Genomic DNA, 23,193 nt, shown 5'->3' with positions numbered 1-23,193 from the left:
ATGTGATTAACAAAGAAATGCCAATAGAGAGTAAAAAGAGGTAAATTTTCTTTAACCATTTCCCATTTGCTCCAAGAACCCTGCACTGGCAGCAAGCTGCACTTTTTTTTCCTAAATTATAAATGGGTTAAACAAAAAAAGATGTGGAAACTTATGGACATTTTCAATGAACAATGGCTAAAGGAGAGAGGGTTCTAGGAAGGAGGACACTGAAAAAAATTAAACTAATATACTTCCTAATGCATTTGAAGAAATGAACCAGAAAAAAATATTGAAAGAGTCTTATAGACCTAATGGGCAATTTGGGAATAATCAGTGATACATGCACAGAAAATGAAACAAACAAAAGGTTGTTAACTCTAGAAAAAACCAAAGAGTTGTACAAGAAAGAAAATGTAACTACAGTTAACAACATTCACAACATAAATAAGCAACATTACTCATTATATTATGATTAACATAAAATATATACATAAAGGGAAATCCATTGAATAGAATTTGATCCTCCTCATCCATAATGGGAGGATATGCTGGGTATATGCCCATTTGTTCTTAAATTCATTTCCTGCCTTGCCCCTTCCCAGGCTCATATTGCACAGGCTACTTCTGTAAACTATGCTTCCAAGATCTTGATGACTGTTTTGGCTGAGTTCAGCCAACAGGAAGTGGTAGCCAGGGATTGGAGGATGGCAGTGAAGGAGACACCAGGATATTTCTCCTTTCCACTCTTTCTGCCTTAGATAGAGCCCCTCTGGCTCTGGAGATAATGATTGTTTCCTGCAGTTGCTTAAGTTAAGGGTACCTCCGCTTCCCTTAATTATCCTTCCAGGTTTTCTAAGCCAGGGTTCTCAACCTCAACACTATTGACATTTTGGTCTGGATGGCTCTTCGTTTTGGGGGATTGTCCTGTGTATTATAAAATGAATTGCGGCATTCCTTGAGAGACTCTATCCACTAGATACCAGTAGTCACCACCCAGCTGTGACAATAAAAATGTCTCCAGAAATTGCCAAATGTTCCCTAGGGGGCAAAATCACCCCTAATTAAGAACTGAAGGCTGGGCCGGGCGCGGTGGCTCACGCCTGCAATCCCAGCACTTTGGGTGGCCGAGGTGGATGGATCACTTGAGCCAGGAGTTTGAGACCAGCCTGGCCAACATGGTGACCATGTTGGGATGTAACCCGTCTCTACTAAAAATACAAAAAGTTAGCCGGGCGTGGTGGCGGGCGCCTGGAGTCCCAGCTACTTGGGAGGCTGAGGCAGGAGAATGGCTTGAACCCAGGAGGCAGAGCTGGCAGTGAGCAGAGATTTTGTCAGTGCACTCCACCTGGGGCAACAGAGCGAGACTCCATCTCAAAAAAATAAACAAATAAAATAAAAAATAAAATACTGGGAAAAGAGAACATGAGCAATTCAGTATTCTAAGTAGAAAGCTCCAGGGAGAGGCTTAAAATTCTTATTCTCAAAAACAGATTAAAGAAGTCCTTATTATGATCTTTTGTTTTTAATCTCACCTAAACCATATTCTCTTATATTTTACCCAGAGCCAAGCATGGCAGTCATCTAGCTTTTATAAATGAGTCATATTTATTTCTTTTCCAAGATATCTCCAGGCTGCCTCCTCCCAAATGGTTTTGGCCGCAGAACTGGCTTACCTGGTTGTAATCATGTAGTAGTCAGAGAAAACGACTAAAGGCACTATTGTAAATATTACAGGAACACTGAAATAACATTAGAGACCCTGGATCTGTGTGGGTTGTGTCCCTCCAGAAAAGGTAGAGGGGAAGGTTTGCAGATGTTGCTTTACTGACTTGTGTCAATGTTTCTTATTTCAATAGCATGCCTTTCCCAAATCTCCATTCATCTCATCTCCCAAACACTGATTTCTACCATCAGCTCTTGTTTATCTTTGTCTCTCCCCATCACAGCAACCGAAACAAAGTTTTGAGATTGAATTCTTGTTTTGCTTGATTGTTGTGACTGTGTTCCAGTTATTTTGGAAATGCATCCATCTGATATATGACCAAATAATAGAAGACAGTTTTCAATCTTCTAAAACATAAAATGATGGAAATATATGTATGTGTGTGTATTTTTGTGTGAATAAATATATAAATACATGTACCAATATGACATATATTATACATGCATTATATATATTTTATATATTAAATACATATATGTATGTTTTTGTATATACATTAATATTATCATATGCATTTATTTACATGGAAATACTTTTTGTTCTGACTAAAAAGGTAATAGATACTAATTATGGGAAAACTAGGTAATACAAAAAATATAAAGAAATAGATAAAAATTGGCTGGGCACAGTGGCTCACACCTGTAATCCTAGCACTTTGGGAGGCTGAGGCGGGTGGATCACCTGAGGTCAGGAGTTCGAGACCAGCCTGGCCAACATGGTGAAACCCCCGTCTCTACTAAAAATACAAAAAAGATTAGCCAGGCATGGTGGTAAGCACCTGTAATCCCAGCTACTCGGGAGATTGAGGCAGGAGAATCACTTGAACCTGGGAGGTGGAGGTGGCAGTGAGCCGAGGTCATGCCGTTGCACTCCAGCCTGGGCTACAGGAGCAAGACTGAAAGAAAAGAAAGAAAGAAAAGAAAAAGAAGAGAAATAGATAAAAATCATGAATACTCCTTAAGTCCAGTAATAGCTACTGTATGAGTCAAAATTAATTTCAGCTACAATTACCCAGAAAAAATATCCAAAATAACATCAAATAAAGGATATTTCTCTAATATAAAATGTTTGGCCACTGGCTATCTAGTGCTTGTACAGTGGCTCCAAATCCATCATAATCCATCAACTTCCAGATCTTCACTCCATCATTCTTAAGGTATAACCCCCATCCTCATGGTCTAAGATATCTGCCAGAGCTAGTCATTACATTCACATTCCAAGTAGCAGATTGGTGAAAAGAGGCAAGCAAGGTACAAAGAACATGTCCTTTTAAAGTGGTTTTCTTTTATACTTTTTTCTTTAATTTTAAAAAATGTATAGGCTGGGTACAGTGGCTTATGCCTGTAATCTCAGCACTTTAGGAGGCCAAAGCAGGAGGATCACTTGAGCCTGGGATTTCAAGACCAGCCTGGGCAACATAGTGTGAACCTGTCTACAAAAAATTTAAAAATTAGCTGGGCCTGGCAAAGCACACCTGTGGTCCCAGCTACTTAAGAGGCTGAGATTCGGGGATTGCTCGAGCCCAGGAGGCTATAGGGAGCTGTGATCACACCAGCACACATCAGCCTGGGTGACAGAGTGAGATCTTGTCCCTAAATAAATAAGTAAATAAGTAAATAATAGAAATAGAGTGTAGCTGTGTTTCCCAGGCTGATCTTAAACTCCTGGACTCATGTGATCCTCCCAGTTCAGGCTCTCAAAGTGCTGAGATTACAGGTGTGAGTCACCACATCTGTGATAAGGTGGTTTTCCAAGAAGCTGCCACATAATATATTTTATAACTAATTGACCAAACTCAGTCACACAGCCACATAGCTGCCAGAAAAAAAGGGAAATATAGAACATTTAGGTGGGCACTGGAGTGGGAACACCAGAATAAGGATCTCCAAAAATCTACTCCTCCATAACAGTAATAAAAACACTGACAAAAATAGTCAAAATCAACTTTTTCAGAATACTGGATATTAATCAAAGGCTTGCAACAATCCAAAAAGCATTTCTTGAAGAAATTGGCTGAATCGTCGTTAAAAAAAAAAAAAAAAAAAAAAAAAAAGTGAGCTTTGTGACATTTTAACTAGCCCTGTTTACAGATTCTCTCCCCACGTGAAGAAATAAAGAAATACCACTGGTAATGGTAACTACATAAGTAAATACAAAAAAACCGTATAAAGGTAATTTTTGTTTGAAATGTTCCTTTTCTCCTATCTGATTTAAAAGATAACTGCATAAAACAATGCTTACAAATCTATGTCAATGGGTATATAATGTATAAAGATATAATTTTTATGTCAATAATAGAACAAAGGGGAAGGGAAGGAATGAGCCATATAGGAAAAAAGTTTGTGTATACTATTGAAATTAAGCTGGTATTAATACAAACTAAATTGTTTTAAGTTTAGATGTTAATTGTAATCTCTAAGGCAATCACAAAATAACTCAAAGAATCCTAAAATAAATTAGAAGGGAATAAAAATGGTACAGTAAAACATATTTAACAACATAGGAAAAAATAGGCAAATGGCAATTATAAAGCCTCTTATTCATAGTTACATTAAGTGTAAATGGTTTAAACACTCCAATTAAAGGCAGAGATTGGCAAAATTGATGAAAAACATGATCCGACTATATTGTGTCTACAAGTGACACACTTTATTTTTATTATTATTGTTATTGTTATTATTATTTTATTTCAATAGGTTTTTTTGGCAACAGGCAGTGTTTGGGCTTACATGAATAAGTTCTTTAGTGGTGATTTCTGAGATTTTGGTGCACCCATCACCTGAGCAGTGTACACTGTACCCAACATGTAGTCTTTCATCCCTCACCCCCTACCCCGCTTTCCCCCAAGTTCCCGAAGTCTATTGTATCATTCTTATGACTTTGCATCCTCATAGCTTAGCTATCACTTATGAGTGAGAACATATGATGTTTGGTTTTCCATTCCTGAGTTACTTCACTTAGAATAATGGTCTCCAATTCCATCCAGGTTGCTGCAAATGCCATTATTTCATTCTACAAAAGACACACTTTAGGTTCAACATATAAAGAGCTTAAAAGCAAAAGGATGGGAAAAGATATACCATGCAAAGAGTAACCAAAAGAGAGCTAAAATGGCTGTATTAATATCGGACAAAATGGACTTAAGACAAAAAAATTGTTACTAGAGACAGAGGCCATTTTCTAATGATCAAAGAGTCAGTCCTCAAGAAAGTGTAACAGTTATAAACATATATTAACCTAATAACAGAGCCAAAAAGTAAATGAAACAAAAACTGACAGAATTAAAGGAAAAATAGACAATTCAACAATAAGAGTTGGAGACTTCAATACCTCACATTCAGTAATGGATAAAACAACTAGACAGAAGATCAACAAGAAAATAGAATACTTGAATAATACTATAAACCAACTGGGTCTAATATACATCTATAGAACACTCCACCCAACAACAACAGAATATACATTTTTCTCTAATATATATAGGCCACTCTCTAGGACAGAACATGTTAGGCCATAAAATGCATATCAAAATCTATCACTATATTTTCTTTTTTTTTAGTTGTAAACACCACTGCACTTGGACCAGCCTATTTTCTTTTTTTTTTTAATAGAAGGGACTTTTATTATTTTTTCAGAGAATTCAGACAGCCATTGATTAAACAGAGCCATTTCTCAGCGCTCTTTTCTCTCCATTTAAGAAACTGGAATATAGCATGATGAGAATGATGATGCCAAAACAAGATTGCTGGCTCACATCATCTAGGGTACAAATACGCACTTACTTAATCACTTGACACTTCATTGAATGCAAAGCAATATTTAGCATCTTTGCCTTCGTTGTACACAGCTGAAGCGGGAGCCCAGGGAGGGGAAGACTGCATGGTTTTCCTTGGCGGGGGAGGTGTGCACCCTGCAGTCCTCTCATGTTGTGGGAAGATCAGCCCATGTTCTGTCGGTTGCCACAGCCCCTATGATGGGTGTCCTTCCAGTTATCCCACTCCCGAACTCTGCAGAGTGTTCATCATCCTCTCCCTCCTTTACTTCTTGATACTTCTGTTGCTGAGCTGCTTTTCTGAATTCCTCTGATGTTGCTGTGGCTATTCCCTGATCTGGCAATGCTCCATATTTCCGATGTTGTTCATACCAGTCACTCACCGTCATAGTTGCCAGACTTGGATAACTAGCTCCAAATAATTTGGCTTGGGCTGTGTTCCGCGTGAGAATGAAGGATTTCACTGGAGGCCTCTCCTGGAGAGATGAGTTAGAAGCTGATGACTGTCTTCAAGAGTCTCTCTCAGGATCTTTATTTCCTGGTCAATGCTCTCAATCTCTGCTAAGCTGGTATCAATCCACCTCTGAAGGTGAAGAAGATAATATTCACGAACATGCTCATCATCTGCTTGACCACTTTCCACAGCAGATTTCACTGCAGACAACCTATGGTCCAACTCCTTCTTCTGCTCGTATCTCTCTATTTTAGCCTATCTTTGAGATGCCATAGCAACGAGGCTAGGATAAGCCATGGAGGAATTAGCAGTGTGATTTTCAGCTGAGTTGTTCTTGGTTTTGGGCAGCTCAAACTCTGCAACATGATAGTAATGGCACTGAGTTAAGTAGTTTATAAAATGTTCTCGAGCCCGCTGCAAATGATCTAGACGCTTGCTGGGGTTGACTTGTTTCATGGTGAGGGCTCCTTGAAACGCTGGCACCAACAGGTACTTCAGCTCGGTGAAAGCAATCTCTTCCAAATCTTCATTTCAATTGAACAAGTTGAGCTGTGATAACATTTCGGGAGCCTTCTCAAGGAGGCCGAGGCCCTTGAACACCTTCTCCTGGACTATCTGGTAACCGGTGGTTTCAGCCACTAATTCTGCTTCCTCCAGAAGCTGTTTGCCTGTTTCGAGCAGCACGGGGAGCCACGGCAACAGTAACTCATCTTCAGCAGCCATCTTGGGGAGGGAGGGTGTATTTTCTTTTTAGAGAGAGACAGATCTCACTGTTTTGCCCATGCTGGACTTGACCCCTGGGCTCAAGTGATCCTCCTTCCTCAGCCTCCCAAATATCAAAAATGTTAAAATTGTAAATGTATTGAAATCATTCAAATTATCTTCTTCAATCACAATGGAATAAAATTAAATTCAATAACAGAAGGAAATCTGGAGAATTTGCAAATATGTGAAAATGAAACAATACACTCATAAATAACTAAATGGTCAAAAGAGAAATCACTGGTGAAATTAGAAAATACTTTGAGTTGAACAAAAATGAAAACACAGTATTCAAAAACTTATGGGATTCAGATAAAACAGTGCTAACAGGAAATTTATAGCTGTAAGTACTTACAATTTAAAAAAAGAAAGATGCCAAAACAATTGCCAACCTTCCTCATCATGAAACTAAAAAAAAGAAGAGCAAATTAAACCCAAAGCAAGTAGGAGGAAGGAAATAATAAAGATTCAAGCAGAAATAAATTAAATACAGAACAGAAAAGTAATGGAGAAAATAATCAAAATCAAAAGTTGGTTCTTTGAAAAGATCAACAAAATTGATAAATCTTTAGCTAGACTAGGAAAAAACGAGAGAAGATGCAGGTTTCTAAAATCAGGAATAAAAGAGGGAACATTACCACAGAGTTTACAGAAATAAAAAAGGTTATAAGGGACTACTATGAATAATCGTATGTTAACTAATTAGATAACCTAGAAATAGAAAATCTCAATAGAGTTATAACAAGTGAAGAGAATGAATTAGTAATCTGGGCATCAATATGCCAAGATAATCAGGACTCTTAATGCTAAGGAAGAGGAAGATTGCAGGAGGCTACCATCAGTCTCTGCCACGACTACTGTTGACACTTAGGTTGACACTCCTAGAGTAACACATATGTGTAATTTATCATGTAGACCATTTGGTGACCTAACCAATTTGGTTTATTGGAAATTTAAAATGTAACAACATTTCAAAGGAAGAAAGTCTGAGTTATTCACCAAGTTTACCACCTTGCCAAATTGGCGATTTGTCCGTAAAGAAACAATTGGTTGTTTTTTCTTACTTCGTTTTCTAAGAGGGTAATGTGAAAGCACTCTCTGAGAGAGCTCACGTAATTCCACACCTCCAGTTACTAGCTCTGTACTAATTTCTCTAAAACTTTTTCTCTAGCCTAATGTTTTCTCTTAAGCTCCAGAGCCTTATACCCAGGGGCTTCCTGAAAATCTCCACTTGGATGTTTTGCAGGTGCTTCCAACTGAAGATGTCTAAAACTAGACTGGGTGTGGTCTTTCTTTTACTTTTTTTTATTTCAAAAGATGAGATCTCACTATGTTGCCTAGGCTAGCTTTGAACTCCTGAGCTCATGCCATCTTCCCACCTCAGCCTTCTGAGTAGCTGGGACTAGGTATGTACCACTGTGTCCAGCTTGAGTGTGGCCTTTCTGATTAAAAGGTAGCCTTTTTGGCTGGACGCAGCGGCTCACATCTGAAATCCCAGCACTTTGGGAGGCTGACGTGGATAGATCGCTTGAGCCTAAGAGTTTGAGACTAGCCTGGGCAACATGGTGAAACCTCATCTGTACAAAAAATAAAAATAAAAAATTAGCCGGGCATGGTGGCATGCGCCTATAGTCCCAGACACTCCGGAAGCCGAGATGGGAGGATCGCTTGAGCCTGTTTATGTGGATTTATCTATTCTGGATATTTCATATAAATGGAATTGTACAAAATGTGACACTTCATGTTTGGTTTCTTTCACTTAGCATAATATTTGGGAGGCCATCCACATGGTAGCATACATCAGTATTTTGTTTCTTTTTATGGCTGAATAATATTCCATCGTATTTCATTCCATAATTTGTTTATTCTCCATTGATGGACAGTTAGACTTTTTCTACTTTTTGGCTATTGTGTATAGTGCTGTTATGAATGTGTACATGTACTTGTTTGAGTGCTCATTTTCAATTCGTTTGGTATATACTTAGTAATGAAATTGTAGGGTCATATGGCTACTTTATGTTTAACTTTTCGAGGAACCACCAGTTTTTCACTGTGACTGAACCATTTTGCATTCCTACCACAAATTACCTGTGTTCCAGTTTCTTTACATCCTTACAAACATTTGTCATTTTCTGTTTGTTTGTTTGTTTTTTAAATAATAGCCATCTTGATGTTTGTGAAATGGTATCACACTGTGTTTTTGATTTGCATTTTCCTGATGATTAGTGATGTTGAGCATCTTCTCATGTGCTTATTGACCATTTGTATATCTTCGTTTTTGTTTTATTTTATAACTTTTTATGCTTAAAATAATTTTTAATAGAGACGGTCTCACTATGCTGCCCAGGCTGGTTTTTCTTTTATTTATTTATTTATTTATTTATTTATTTATTTATTTATTTATTTATTTTGAGACGGAGTATTGCTCTGTCACCAGGCTGGAGTGCAGTGGCGCAGTTTGGCTCACTACAACCTCCCGCCTCTCATTCTCCTGCCTCAGCCTCCCGAGTAGCTGGGATTACAGGCGCCTGCCACCATGCCCAGCTAATTTTTGTATTTTTAGTAGAGATGGGGTTTTACCATGTTGGCCGGGATGGTCTCGACCTCCTGGCCTCAGGTGATCCACCCGCCTCGGCCTCCCAAAGTGCTGGGATTACAGGCGCGAGCCACCGCGCCTGGCCATCCCCCACAGGCTGGTCTTGAACTCCTGGCCTCAAGCAGTTCTCCTGCCTTGGCCTCCCAAAATGTGGAGATTACCAGCATGAGCCACCACACCCAGCCTGTATACCTTCTTTGGAGAAATATCTATTTAATTCCTTTGCCTTTTTAAAAATCAGATTGTTTTCCTGTTCTTAACTTGCAGGAGTTCTTTATGCATTCTGGATATTAATCCCTTTTCAGATATATGATTTGTACATATATTCTCCCATATTATAGGTTATTTTTTCACTCTGTTGATAGTGTCCTTTGATGCATGCAAGTTTTTACTTCTGATGAGTTCAGTTTATCCATTTTTTCTTTCGTTTCCTGTGCACTTGGTGTCATATCCAAGAAATCATTGCCAAATCCAGTGTCATGAAGTTTTTCCCTGTTTTTGTCTAAGATTAGTTTTATAGTGTTGCTCTTATGTTTAGAGCTTTGATCCATTTTGAGTTATTTTTTTTCTTTTCTAGATATTTGATAATTAAGTTAATTTTTCTATATGGTATAAGAGTTTAATTTCATTCTTTTGCATGTGGAGATCCTGTTTGCCTCTTCTACTCTTTTGTTTTTAGCTTTTTATATTTAATGCATGCTCATTTGGAAACAATTTTGAAGTTACTAATCCATTTTCCCATCCTCAATTATTTATTATTTATTTTTTTGCAGCCTGAATAACAGGCTGGATAACTGTCCCCTTTTATTATTTTATAACAGCTTTATTGAGATATAATTCACATACCATACCATTCACACATTTAGAATGTACAATTCAGTGGTTCTTAGTGGCACTATCATCACAATAATTTTAGAACATTTTTATCACCCCAAAAAGAAACTCACATCCTTTATAGCAGTCACCCCTCATTTTCTCCCAGCCATTTCAGCCTTAGGCAACCACTAATCTACTTTCTGTCTCTAGAGATTTGCCTATTCTGAATATTTCATATAAGTATCATACAATACGTGGTGAGCTATTTTTACTCACTAACACTTCAGACCCAAAATGTGTGGGTTTTTTTTTTTTCCTAATACCAGCCAATTCTCCAGCTCTCCAGACACCAACTGGGTGTCCAACAACTCAATTTAAATCTGACACTATCTACACAGAATTAGTGTCACACCAGGTTAAGGACTCATTCATACAGGATCATCCCCACTTCAGTCACCAATTGCAAGTCCAAGGTTGCTACCTTTACTTCTGACCAACTGGCTATAAACTGGGTTTCTCGTGAGCCCCTACTCAGGCCTAGTAATTTACTAGAGTGTCTCACAAAACTCAGGGAAACGCTTTACTTGCTATTACCAGTTTATTATAAAGGATACAAGCTAGGAAGAGACAAATGGAAGAGAAAAATAGGACAAGGTAGACAGGGAAGGGAAACAAAGTTTCTATGTCCTCTCTGAACATACCACCCTCCCAGTACCTCAATGTGTTCACCTACTTGAAAATTCTTCAAACCCAACATTTAGGGGTTTTTATGGAGATTTCATTACTTATCCATGATTGATTAAATCATTGGTGATTGGTGATTAGCTCAATCTCCTGCCTCTCTCCCCTCCCAGGAGGTCAGGGGGTGGGAATGAAACATCCAACCCTCTAATCATGCCTTGTCTTCCTGAAGACCATCCCCCATCCTACAGTTTTCTAGGAGTTACCAGCCACCAGTCATTTCATCAGCATGCAAAAACACTCATTACTCCAGAGATTCCAAGAGTTTTGGGAGCTTTGTGTCAGAAACTGGAGTCAAAGACCAAATATTTATCGTTTATTATATACATGTAGTTTTTTGTAACTGGCCTCTTTCACTTAGCATAATACTTTCAAGGTTTATCCAGGCTGTGCTCGGTGGCTCACACCTGTAATCCTAGCACTTTGGGAGGCTGAGGCGGGCAGATCATCTGAGGCCAGGAGTTCAAGACCAGCCTGGCCAAATGGTGAAACCCTGTCTCTACTAAAACTACAAAAATTAGCTGGGCGTGGTGGCGGGTGCCTGTAATCCCAGCTACTTGGGAGGCTGAGGCAGGAGAATCACTTGAACCTGGGAGGTGGAGGTTGCAGTGAGCCGAGAATGGCGTGAACCTAGGAGGCAGAGCTTGCAGTGAGCCGAGATCACGCCACTGCACTCCAGCCTGGGTGACACAGCAAGGCTCCGTCTCAAAAAAAAAAAAATTTATATATATATACGTATATATATATGTGTATATATATGTATATATATACATGTGTATATATGTGTATATATATGTGTATATATATTTGTATGTATAGTGTATATATATGTATATATATGTGTGTGTGTGTGTATATGTGTGTATATATATATATATGGTTTTTTGTTGTTGTTGTTTTGAGATGGAGTTTCACTCTTATTGCCCAGGCTGGAGTGCAATGGTGTGATCTTGGCTCACTGCAACCTCCGCCTCCCGGGTTCAAGCCATTCTCCTGCCTCAGCCTCCCAAGTAGCTGGAATTACAGGCGCCTGCCACCACGCCCGGCCATGGTTTTCTTTTGTTAATCTGCGTTTTGTTACAGGGGCCTCAGCCATGGACCTTTTGATGGGTAAGATATTATTTTTCTTTCCCACAATATACACACTAAACATCCAGCAGTGGAAATGGTGTGCATGTCATTTGTGATTTTGATGAAATATTATTGCATTAAATTTAGTTGACATACAGTAAAGAGTTAACTTGAGACAATGAATGTCATGGGATAATGCTTGATTTGGTAAAATGTTTCATCTAAATAGTTCTCCTAGTTGTCCCTTAGCATAGGGAATTACTTACTCAAGCTAGTCTTGTTTAATAAATTTCCATTTTCCAGCATTTGATTAATCTTGACAATTGGGGTGTAAGTGGTGATCCCAGCACTTTGGGAGGCCAAGGTAGGTGGATTGCTTGAGTCCAGGCGTTTGAGACCAGCCTGGGTAACATGGTGAAACCCCATCTTTATAAGAAATACAAAAAAACTGGGGCCGGACGCAGTGGCCCACGCCTGTAATCCCAGCACTTTGGGAGGCCAAGGAGGGAGGATCATCTGAGGTTGGGAGTTCAAGACCAGGCTGGCCAATATGGTGAAACCCCGTCTCTACTAAAAATACAAAAAATTAGCTGGGCGTGGGGGTGCACACCTGTAATTCCAGCTATTCAGGAGGCTGAGGCAAGAGAATCACTTAAACTCAGGAGGCAGAGGTTGCAGTGGGCCAAGATCACACCACTGCACTCCAGCCTGGGTGACAGAACAAGACTCTATCTCAAAAAAAAAAAAAACAAAAAAAAGTAAAACCAATTAGCCGAGGCTGGTGGCATGTGCCTGTAGTAACAACTACTAGGGAGACTGAGGTAAGAGGATTGCTTGAGCCCAGGAGATCGAGGCTGTAGTGAGCCATGATTGTGCCGCTGCACTCCAGTCTGGGTGACAGAGCTAGACCCTGTCTTTAAGAAAAAAACCCCAAAAACTTAACAATAGGGGTTCTCCCTGGAAACAATGCAGCAAGATGCTACACCTTCCAGAAAGCATAAAAATAATTCTCTATTTATTTGTTGCCTGGCAACAATACTCTTTATTTTTATTCACAGAGAAATTTCAGAAATATTTGCTGATCAGTGCAACTTTGGCAAGGAAGGGGAAAAGTGAAAATAGCTCCTTAAGATTCAAAAATTGATATGGCAGTTTAATCTTTTTCATTTTTACAGCCCTAGGTGGTACTCATGACCCTAAAGAGCAAAAAGCATATCAAATATAAAGGCAGAGTGAATATGATCAGAGAGGAGCCTTCATCACGGTTCTTTGGGATACACTACGTGAAGGTGCTGCAGTTCTCAGGAGGTAAGGGTTCAGATTGCATCTATAAGGCTCAACAGTAGGTCTCAGGCTAAATTTTATTTTATTGTCCATCCTGATTAGTCCCTGTGGTAGATAGTATTTTTGTTTCACAACTCCTTCTTCCTTCCCCATGCCTGCTATGGCTTACTATAGATAAAGTATGCTTCTCTACCTAATTCACGTTGGGCATGGTCAATATGATGTGGGTGGATGTATCATATGCTATATCTGACCAGAGACTTTATATGAGTTTGTGAAATTTGGCATGACCTCCTGCATTTCTGCCTTTTGCTTTGAGAAGAGAATGCCCCAAGTAGCCATTGCCTGCTTAGCCTGGGTCCTGGAATGAGAAACACATAGAAAAGACCTAAACCGAAGCCCAAGTGAGCCTAGACAACCCACATGCAGTGCACAGACCAGTGAGTGAAAAATAAATATTTGTTCTTATGAATCACTGACATTTGGGAGTTATCTGTTATGCAACATTATTGCAGCAAATCCTGACTAATACAATCATTGAGAAACTAATTGTTCTCATCAGTGCCTATCGTGAACAATCAAACAGACTAGAATGTGCGCAATGGGTTTCAATCAGCTGTTCCCATTTTCCCAGGCATCAATCAGATGGAGCAAAGTCTATGTAAGAGACCAACTGGCTTGTCTTGAGGATGCTGAAGGTGTTCTTAAAAGGGAAATTTGTGGGGGTTTTTAAAAGTCTGTGTTTATATACTAGACGCAAATATTCCAGAAATATTATTGGTGAGAAAATCAAATTACAGAACATAATGAGAGTGACTTGTATGGACACTCTCATTCAGAAAAACATGCAATCGAGCAGCTTCAGAACTTCCATATAGGTGGGCTGGATGTGTACATAACAATCTCATTGAAAGGGAGGTGGGACAAACAAGGAGGCTTGACCTTGTATTTGCATAGCAACTTAATATAATTGAAAAATATCCCAATTGGCTGTATCAAATAATTGGTTGGAGAGAAGCTGATGAAGATTATGTGGGAACTCTAAAACCCCACACTCACACATAATCCCCGGCTGAGACAGTGTTAGATTAAGTCTATCTATAAATATGTCAAGAGGGGACATAGAAATGTACATATCAAAATGTTAATGGAAATTATAAGTGAAAAGTGAAATTTGGGGGAATCTTTACCCTCTTCTTTGTACTTATCTGTATTGTTGGAATCTTTTGCACTGAACATATATGATTTCCCCCAAAACAATGAAGCTATTTTCTACAGAGAAAAGGAATTCTACTGACCTCCACTTTTTCCTTCATCTCAATTTAATCACCTAAATGGTGCCTAAAAATCTCCAAATTTTAGTTTTCCCCACTATGTCTTTTTTTTTGAAATGGAGTCTCGCTCTGTCACCCAGGCTGGAGTGCAGTGGTGTGATCTCAGATCACTGCAACCTCCGCCTCCTGGGTTCAAGTGATTCTTCTGCCTCAGCCTCCCAAGTAGCTGGGACTACAGGTGCATGCCACCACACCCAGCTAATTTTTTTTTTGTATTTTTAGCAGAGACAGAGTTTCACCATATTGGCCAGGCTGGTCTCGAACTCCTGACCTTGCGATCTGCCTGCTTCGGCCTCTCAAAGTGCTGGGATTACAGGCGTGAGCCACTGCGCACGGCCCCCCGCTATGTCTTAACTTTTTTTTTTTTTGAGACGGAGTCTCGCTCTGTCGCCCAGGCTGGAGTGCAGTGGCGCAATCTCGGCTCACTGCAAGCTCCGCCTCCCGGGTTCACGCCATTCTCCTGCCTCAGCCTCTCCGAGTAGCTGGGACTACAGGCGCCCGCCACCACGCCCGGCTAATTTTTTGTATTTTTAGTAGAGACGGGGTTTCACCGTGGTCTCGATCTCCTGACCTCGTGATCCGCCCGCCTCGGCCTTCCAAAGTGCTGGGATTACAAGCGTGAGCCACCGCGCTCGGCCTTTTTTTTTAAGCTATCATCTTTTTCTCGAAACAACCAAATATAAAAGAAACAACACAAGGCATGTAAAAGAGCCCTGGTCTGATGGCTAAGATTCCAGTTCCAGCTCTCTATTTCTCTCGGGACCTCAGCCTCCGCATCTAAAAAGAGAAGGATTGAACTAATTAGAAGTTACAAACTCAGGTGCCTATAGGAACCAAGGAGGAGCCAATGAGAGAAGCAAGTAGGCTGGAAACAGTGGGGCTGTATTGCACGGGAGGACACCAGCCCAGCTAAAGGAGGAAGCCTTTATTCTGTACCACAGAAGGCGGCTGTGCTACAGGGTTTCAGGCCCAAGGTTGCAAGATCTTGCAATTTATTAAGTCTGGAAATCAAGTTTTTATATGAAATCTCCTGATTTTTAAATGTTGGCCGGTAAAATTTTAAAATGTTTTGTGAATGCCGGGCGCAGTGGCTCACACCTGTAATCCTAGCATTTTGGGAGGTGGAGGCAGGTGGATCACAAGGTCAGGAGATCGAGACTATTCTGGCCAACATGGTGAAACTCCCTCTCTACTAAAAATACAAAAATTAGCCAGGTGTGGTGGCGCGTTCCTGTAGTCCCAGCTACTCGGGAGGCTGAGGCAAGAGAATTGCTTGAACCTGGGAGGCGGAGGTTGTGGTGAGCCAAGATCGCGCCACTGCACTCCAGTCTGGGTGACAGAGCAAAACTTGGTCTCAAAAAAAAAAAAAAAAAAAGTTTTGTGAATTCCTTTCTGACCAGAAACCTCAGCTATGAATCCATCTGGCAGCCAGTGAGTGACACTGGGTCAGGTGACCTTCAGGCTCCTTGTGTCACTCTCCTGGAGCCCACTCAGGGGCAACCTAGTCACAGGAGACCTCACAGTTCCCAAGATCAAGTAAGATAATTTATTTGTTATGTCAAAAAATTTATCTAACTAATGAGCTTGCTAAATGACCTCTGTGGCTCAATTAAAATATAATTGAATATACCAAAACATGATTTCTTCATAGCCATGGGGATCACAGGATTATGCAAAAAAACATTCCAGGCACTGTTCTAATGTTTTAAAGTATTATTTTATTTAATCCTTACTATAATCCTGTGAGTGAAATTTATTGCCATACCCAAGTCATCTAGGTTTTCTTTTATGTTATATTCTAGGAGTTTTAGAGTTTTGAGGTTTACATTTACTTTTATGATCCATTTTAAGTTAGTTTTTGTGAAAAGTTTAAGATCTGTTATCTAGATTTGGGTTTTGTTTGTTTGTTTTATATGTGGATGTCCAGTTTTTCCAGTACCATTTGTTGAAAAGACTATTTTTGGCAAGGCGTGATGGCTCATGCCTGTAGTCCCAGCACTTTGGGAGGTTGAAGTGGGCAGATCACTTGAGGTCAGGATTTCGAGACCAGCCTGGCCAATACGGTGAAACCCTGTCTCTACTAAAAATACAAAAGTTCGCCAGGAGTGGCGGCACATGCCTGTAGTCCCAGCTACTCAGGAGGCTGAGGCAGGAGAATCGCTTGAACCCAGGAGGTGAAGGTTGCAGTGAGTCGAGATCACACCACTGCACTCCAGCCTGGGCAACAGAATGAGACTCTGTCTAAAAAAAAAAAGGAAAAGAAAAGACTTTTTTTTGCTCCATTATATTGCCTTTGCTCCTTTGTCAAAGATCAATTGACTATATTTATGTGGGTCTATTTCTGGGATCTCTGTTCTGTTTTATTGATTTGTTTGTTTGTTTTTGAGATAGAGTCTCACTCTGCCGCCCAGGCTGGAGTGAAGTGATGTTATCTCGGCTCTCTGCAAGCTCCCCTTCCCAGGTTCATGCCATTCTCCCACCTCAGCCTCCCAAGTAGCTGGGACTACAGGCACCTGCCACCACACCCGGCTAATTTTGCTTTTGTATTTTTAGTAGAGACGAGGTTTCACCGTGTTAGCCAGGATAGTCTCAATCTCCTGACCTTGTGACCCGCCCGCCTTAGCCTCCCAAAGTGCTGTGGTTACAGGTGTGAGCCACCGTGCCTGGCCTTGATGTTTGTTCTTTCATCAATACCACATTGTCTTGATTACTACAGCTTTATATTAAGTCTTGAAGTCAGGTAGTGTCAGTTCTCCAGCTTTACTCTTCTTCAATATTGTATTGACTATTCTAGGTCTTATGCCTTTCCATGTAAACTTTAGAATCAGTTTGTTGATTCCACAAAATAACTTGCTAGACTGGGATTGGGATTGCTTTGAATCTATAGATTAAGTTGGAAAGAATGACATCGTGACTCTATTGAGCCTTTCTATCCATGAACATGGAGTATCTCTCCATTTATTTAGTTCTTCTTTGATTTTGTTCATCAGAGTTTTCCAGTTTTCCTCATATAGATCTAGTACACATTTTGTTAGATATATACCTAAGTATTTCATTTTGGGGGGTGATAATGTAAATTATACTGTTTTTAATTTCAAATTCCACTTGTTGAGTGCTGGTGTATAGGTACAGTTTCCTTTGTAATGTTTTTGGCTGGTTTGGTATTAGGGTTTAGTTAGGAAGTAGTATCCCCTTCTGCATTTATCCTCTGAAAGGGAAAGTGGATAATTAGTAGAATTTCTTCTATAGACATTTGGTAGAATTCACCAGTGAATCCATCTAGGTCTGGTGCTTTCCGTTTTGAAAAGTTATTAATTATTCACTCAATGTCTTTAATAGACACAGGCCTATTCAGATTGTCTATTGCTTCTTGTAAGTTTTGGCATTTTGTGTCTTTCAAGCAATTGATCCATTTCATCTAGGTTATCAAATCTGTGGGCATAAAGCTATTGATAGTATTCTTTTATTATCCTTCTATTGCCCATCATATCTGTAGTGATGTCACCTTTGTAATTTCTGATATGAGTAATTTGTGTTCTTTTTTTCTTGGCCTCATTGTTTCTTAAACCTATGTTAGTCAGATTTTTGTCCATACCACTTCCCAGAAACTGCCTTTGTCAACGTCAACAATGACCTTCAATTGTCAATTCCAAAGGTCAACTTTCAGTCTGTATCTTTCTGGACCTATTGGCAACAGCGGACCCAGCTGATCACTCCCACTTCCTGGAAACACTCCCCTCACATGGCTTCTATGACACCACAATTCCCCGATTTTCTTTCTTCCTCCTGTGGTTCTGTTCCTGGTCCTTTGCTGTTTCTTTCTAATCCCCACAGCCTCTTAATGTTAGAGGGGTTTAGGGCTCAGACCTTGGACGACCTCTCCTCTTTTCTACCTTCATTCTCATGGCAAACTCATCCAAATCTTATAGTTTTCAATATCACTATATGATGATGACTCTCAAAAGTATCTCTAGTACAGACATCCTCTCCCCTGAATTCCAGAACTGTGAACTCAATAGTCTAATGAATATCTTTAAGACAAATGGGGCATCTCAATATTTTTTTTAAACAAGCTTGGGCAAATTTTATTAAAGGAAAATTTTGCATCGTTTACTTTTCACCAGTTTGTTCTGGCATGCTTCTGATGATGTCAGAGTCACCTGGATCAATGATAGCCAGTGTGCACACTCTGTAGTATTTTCTGCATGCTGTGCCCAGTTCAATATTATTGCCACTGTAGTGATGGACACCAGTTTTGGTCAACATTGCATAGTACTCTATTTCGGATTTCCTCAAAGCTGAGCAGTTGATAGCAAGAATGACCAATTTAGCTTTGCCTTGGCTTCAGAGTCTGCTTGTACCCCAGCAAGTACTTTCCACTTTTCATAACGAGTTGGAGCCTAGAGTTGATCGACTCCAGTGACTTTTTCGTCTTCTTTGCAGCCACCAACTTCCTGCCTCAGGTGCGAGACAGCCCTCAACCAAGAGCAGCCGCTAAGATGGCCAGGAAGCGAGAAAAAAAAAAAAAAAGGGCATCTCAATCTTAACAAGTTCAAACTGAGCTCCTAATATTCTACCTCAAACTTACTCAGTCTGCCCTCTTTCAAATCTTGGTTCTTGGGTTGGCATCTTCCATGACTCCTCTTTTTCTCTTACGCCTCCGGCTCACCCATCTTAGTCTGTCAGCAAATTCTCCTGGCCCTACATTCAGAATGTATCCAGGTATAACCATTTCTTATCACCTCTGCTATCATCTGGATCCAAACTCCTGTTACCTCCCACATGAATTATTTAATTAGCCTCCTTTCTTGTCTCACTACTTTTATACTTGCCTCTGAAAATCTAGTCTCAACATAGCAGCCAGAAAAATTATGTTAAAATGGAAGTCAGGATGGGGTGATGGCTCACACCTGTAATCCCAACACTCTGGGAGGCTGAGACAGGAGGATCACTTGAGGCCAGAAGTTTGAGACCAGCCCGGGTAACATAACAAGACCCTGTATCTACAGAAATTTTAAAAATTAGCCTGGTATCATGGTGCATGGCTATAGTCCCAGCTACTAGGGAGGCTAAAGTAAGAGGATCGCTTGAGCCCAGGAGTTTGAGGCTGCAGTGAGCCATGATTGTGCCACTGCACTCTAGCATGGGTGACAGAATGACACCCTGTCTCAAAAAAATAAAATGGAAACCAGAGCATGTCACTCTTCTGCTCAAATCCCTGCAGTGGCTTTCCATTTCTGTCAGAGAGGAAGCTAAAGTTCTTATAGTGCCTAAGATGCTCTGTATAATCTGAATGCCCTTTACCTGTCTGATTCATTTACTACTCTCCTTCACACATATTTCTCTCCATTTATACAAATGGAATTTGTCGTTGTTTTGCCTCAAACATGCCAGTATGGCTACATCTTAAGGGCCTTTGCAACATCCATCTATTTGAAGTGATTCCCCCTGCCACCAGATATTCATATGGCTCATTCCTTTTCTTCTTCAATTTTTGCTCAACTGTCACCTTCTTAAGGAGGTCTACCCTGCCCACCCCATTAAAACATAGTCCCTCCCCTCCTCCCCTGAACACTTTTTCCTTGCTTTACTCTTTTTTCCCATGGTGACTTATCCCCTCTATCATACCACAGAATTAGCATAGTTCTTATGTTTATTGTTTATTGCCTATCTCCTGCCAGCTAGAAAGGCAAGCTCTTTGAAAGCAAGGGTTTGTCTATTCTGTTCTCTGAAGTATCCCCACCATTTAGAATAGTGCCTTCACAGTGAGAAGGACCTATATTAGGACTTTTGACATCATTGACATTGTTTGGAATTCTTTTATGTTAAAATTATTCGATTTAGTAAATGTAAAAATATAAAATACACAATATATCACATAATATTTGTCACCCTGTCTGTGCATTTCTGTGTATATATAAAACTAAGAACCTAAAAAAATTAGGTAGTCTGAACCTCTTTTGATCTCTGAGGGACTCTAAGTGAATATTTCAGAGTTGCTACATTTGAAGAAATCATATTTATTGATGCACTTCTCTTAAGGAGGCAAATTAAGAATTCTTAGCTGGGTGTAGTACTGCAAGCCTGTAGTCCTAGCTACTTAGGAGGCTGAGATAGGAGGATCGCTTGAGCCCAGGAGTTCAAGGCCAGCCTGAGCAGCATAGTGAGATCCTATATCTTAACAACAACAAAAAAAATTCTGTGAAAAATAATTGTTTTCTTTTTTTTTTTTTTTTTTTTTTTTTTTGAGACGGAGTCTCACTCTGTCACCCAGGCTGGAGTGCAGTGGCACAATCTCGTCTCACTGCAACCTCCACCTCCCAGGTTCAAGTGATTTTCCTGCCTCAGCCTCCTGAGTAGCTGGGATTACAGGCATGCACCACCACATCAGGCTAATTTTTGTATTTTTAGTAGAGATGGGGTTTCACAGTGTTAGCCAGGATGGTCTCGATCTCCTGATCTCTTGATCCACCCGCCTCAGCCTCCCAAAGTGCTGGGATTACAGGCGTGAGCCACCGTGCCTAGCCAAAAAAAAAAATTTTTTTAAGGCACTAGACAAAGCCACTGGTGAGCCCCAGGAGGAGAATATTAGCACACATATGCATAATTCTGGAGCAAAGTCATGCCCTCTTTTGCTGTTAATTATTCTCCTTTTGAGAAGCAGTTTCTGATTTACTACTAAGCCCTGCTAGAGACTGAATGTTTGACTATGGGAAGTCAAGCATAGCCATGTGCTTTGTCATGACGTTTCCATCAATCATGAACCACATGTACAACAATGGTCCCATAAGATTATAATGGAGCTTAAAAATTCCTGTTGCAAGGTTCGGCATAGAGGTTCATGCCTGTAATCCCAGCACTTTGGGAGGCCAAGACAGGAGCATCATTTAAGGCCAGGAGTTTGAGAACAGCCTGGACAACACAGTAAGACCCCATCTCTACCAAGTAAAAATTTAAAAAAATCTAAAAATGAATTCCTATCATCTAGTGACATTGTAGCTGTTATAACATTGTAGCACAACACATTACTTGTGCATTTATGGTGATGCGGATGTAAACAAACCTGCACTGCCAGTTGTGTAAAAGTGTAGCACATACAATTAGGTAAGCACATAATACTTCATAATGATAATAAATGACTTGTTACTGGTTTATGTATTTACTATACTATATTTTTAATCATGGTGTCTACCCTTTGTACTCATTAGAAAAGAAAAAGGAGTTAAAACTGTAAAACAACCTGAGGCAGGTCCTCCAGGAGGAATTCCAGAAGAAGGCATTGTTATCATAGGAGATGACAGCTCTATGCACGTTATTGCCTCTGGAGACCTTCCAGTGGGAGAAAATATTGAGGTAGAAAATAATGACATTGATGACCCTGATCCAATGTAGACCTAGGAGAATATTTGTGTTGGTGTCTTAGTTTTTGGTTTTCTTTTTTATTATTTTTTTTTTTGAGGTGGGGTCTGGCTCTGTTGCCCAGGCTGGAGTGCAGTAGCACAGTCTCAGCTCACTGCAACCTCTACCTTCCAGGCTCAAGCGATGCTCCCACCTCAGCCTCCTGAGTAGCTAGGACCACAGGTATGCACCACCATGCCCAGCTAATGTTTTGTATTTGTAGTAGGGATGGAGTTTCACCATTTTGCCCAGGCGTGGTGGTGCATGTCTGAAATCCCAACTACTCAGGAGGCTGAGGCAGGAGAATCGCTTCAACCCAGGAAGGGGAGGTTGCAATGAGCTGAAATCGTGCCACTGCACTCCAGCCTGGGCAACAAGAGCGAAACTTCATCTCAAAAAAAAAAAAAAAAAAAAAAAAAAAAAAGTCTTTAAGTAATTTTGAGTTGATTTTGGCTGGGCATGGTGGCTCACGCCTGTAATCCCGGCACTTTGTGGGGGCGGAGGCGGGTGGATCTCCTGAGCTCAAGTGATCCTCAGCCTCCCAAAGTGCTGGGATTACAGGCATGAGCCACCATGCCCAGCCTTGTGTTTACGTCTTAGCTTTTAACAAAAAAATTTAAAAAACAAAAACAAAATACTTTTTCTTTTTTTTTTTTTTTGGATACAGCCTCACTGTGCCGCCTAGGCTGGAGTTAAGTGGCGCAATCACAGCTCACTGCAGCCTCAACCTCCTGGGCTCAAGCTATCATTTCACCTCAACTGCCTGAGTAGCAGGGACTACAGGCACACACCATCATGCCCAGCTAATGTTTATATTTTTCATAGAGACGAAGTTTCACCATGTTGCCCAGGCTGGTCTCAAACTCCTGAGCTCAAGAGATCCACCCAGCTTGGTCTCCCAAAGTGCTGAGATTACAGGCACACACCACTGCCCACTGGGCTCAGCCCAAAAATTTTAAAATAGAAAAAAACTTATACAATAAGGATATAAAGAAAGAATATTTTTGTACAGCTGCACTATGTGTTTGTATTTTAAGCTAAATGCTATTACAAGAGTCAAAAACATTTCTTAAACTTTATAAGGTAAAAATATTATTGAAGAAAAAATATTTTTTAGACATTTAGCATAGCCTAAGTATATAGTGTTTATAAAGCCTACAGTAGTGGCCAGGCGCAGTGGCTCATGCCTGTAATCCCAGCACTTTGGGAGGCCGAGGCGGGCGGATCACCTGAGGTCAAGAGTTCAAGACCACCCTGCCC

The 23,193-nt window shown here is 40.3% G+C and overlaps 1 protein-coding gene and 2 pseudogenes across 2 annotated transcripts in view; all 3 read right to left on the bottom strand.

The window, feature by feature from the left end:
• The window catches only part of DYNC1LI1 (dynein cytoplasmic 1 light intermediate chain 1), a 134,136-nt gene that overhangs the window by 93,878 nt on the left and 17,065 nt on the right, over positions 1-23,193 (bottom strand). The window lies entirely within an intron of this gene.
• On the bottom strand, positions 4,552-6,910 carry LOC129485480 (immunoglobulin-binding protein 1-like; annotated as a pseudogene).
• Positions 18,600-19,164, bottom strand: LOC129489188 (large ribosomal subunit protein eL30-like; annotated as a pseudogene).

This window comes from Symphalangus syndactylus, chromosome 1, assembly GCF_028878055.3.
Source record: "Symphalangus syndactylus isolate Jambi chromosome 1, NHGRI_mSymSyn1-v2.1_pri, whole genome shotgun sequence".
NCBI lineage: Eukaryota > Metazoa > Chordata > Mammalia > Primates > Hylobatidae > Symphalangus > Symphalangus syndactylus.
This window is presented reverse-complemented; position numbering and strand designations above follow the sequence as displayed.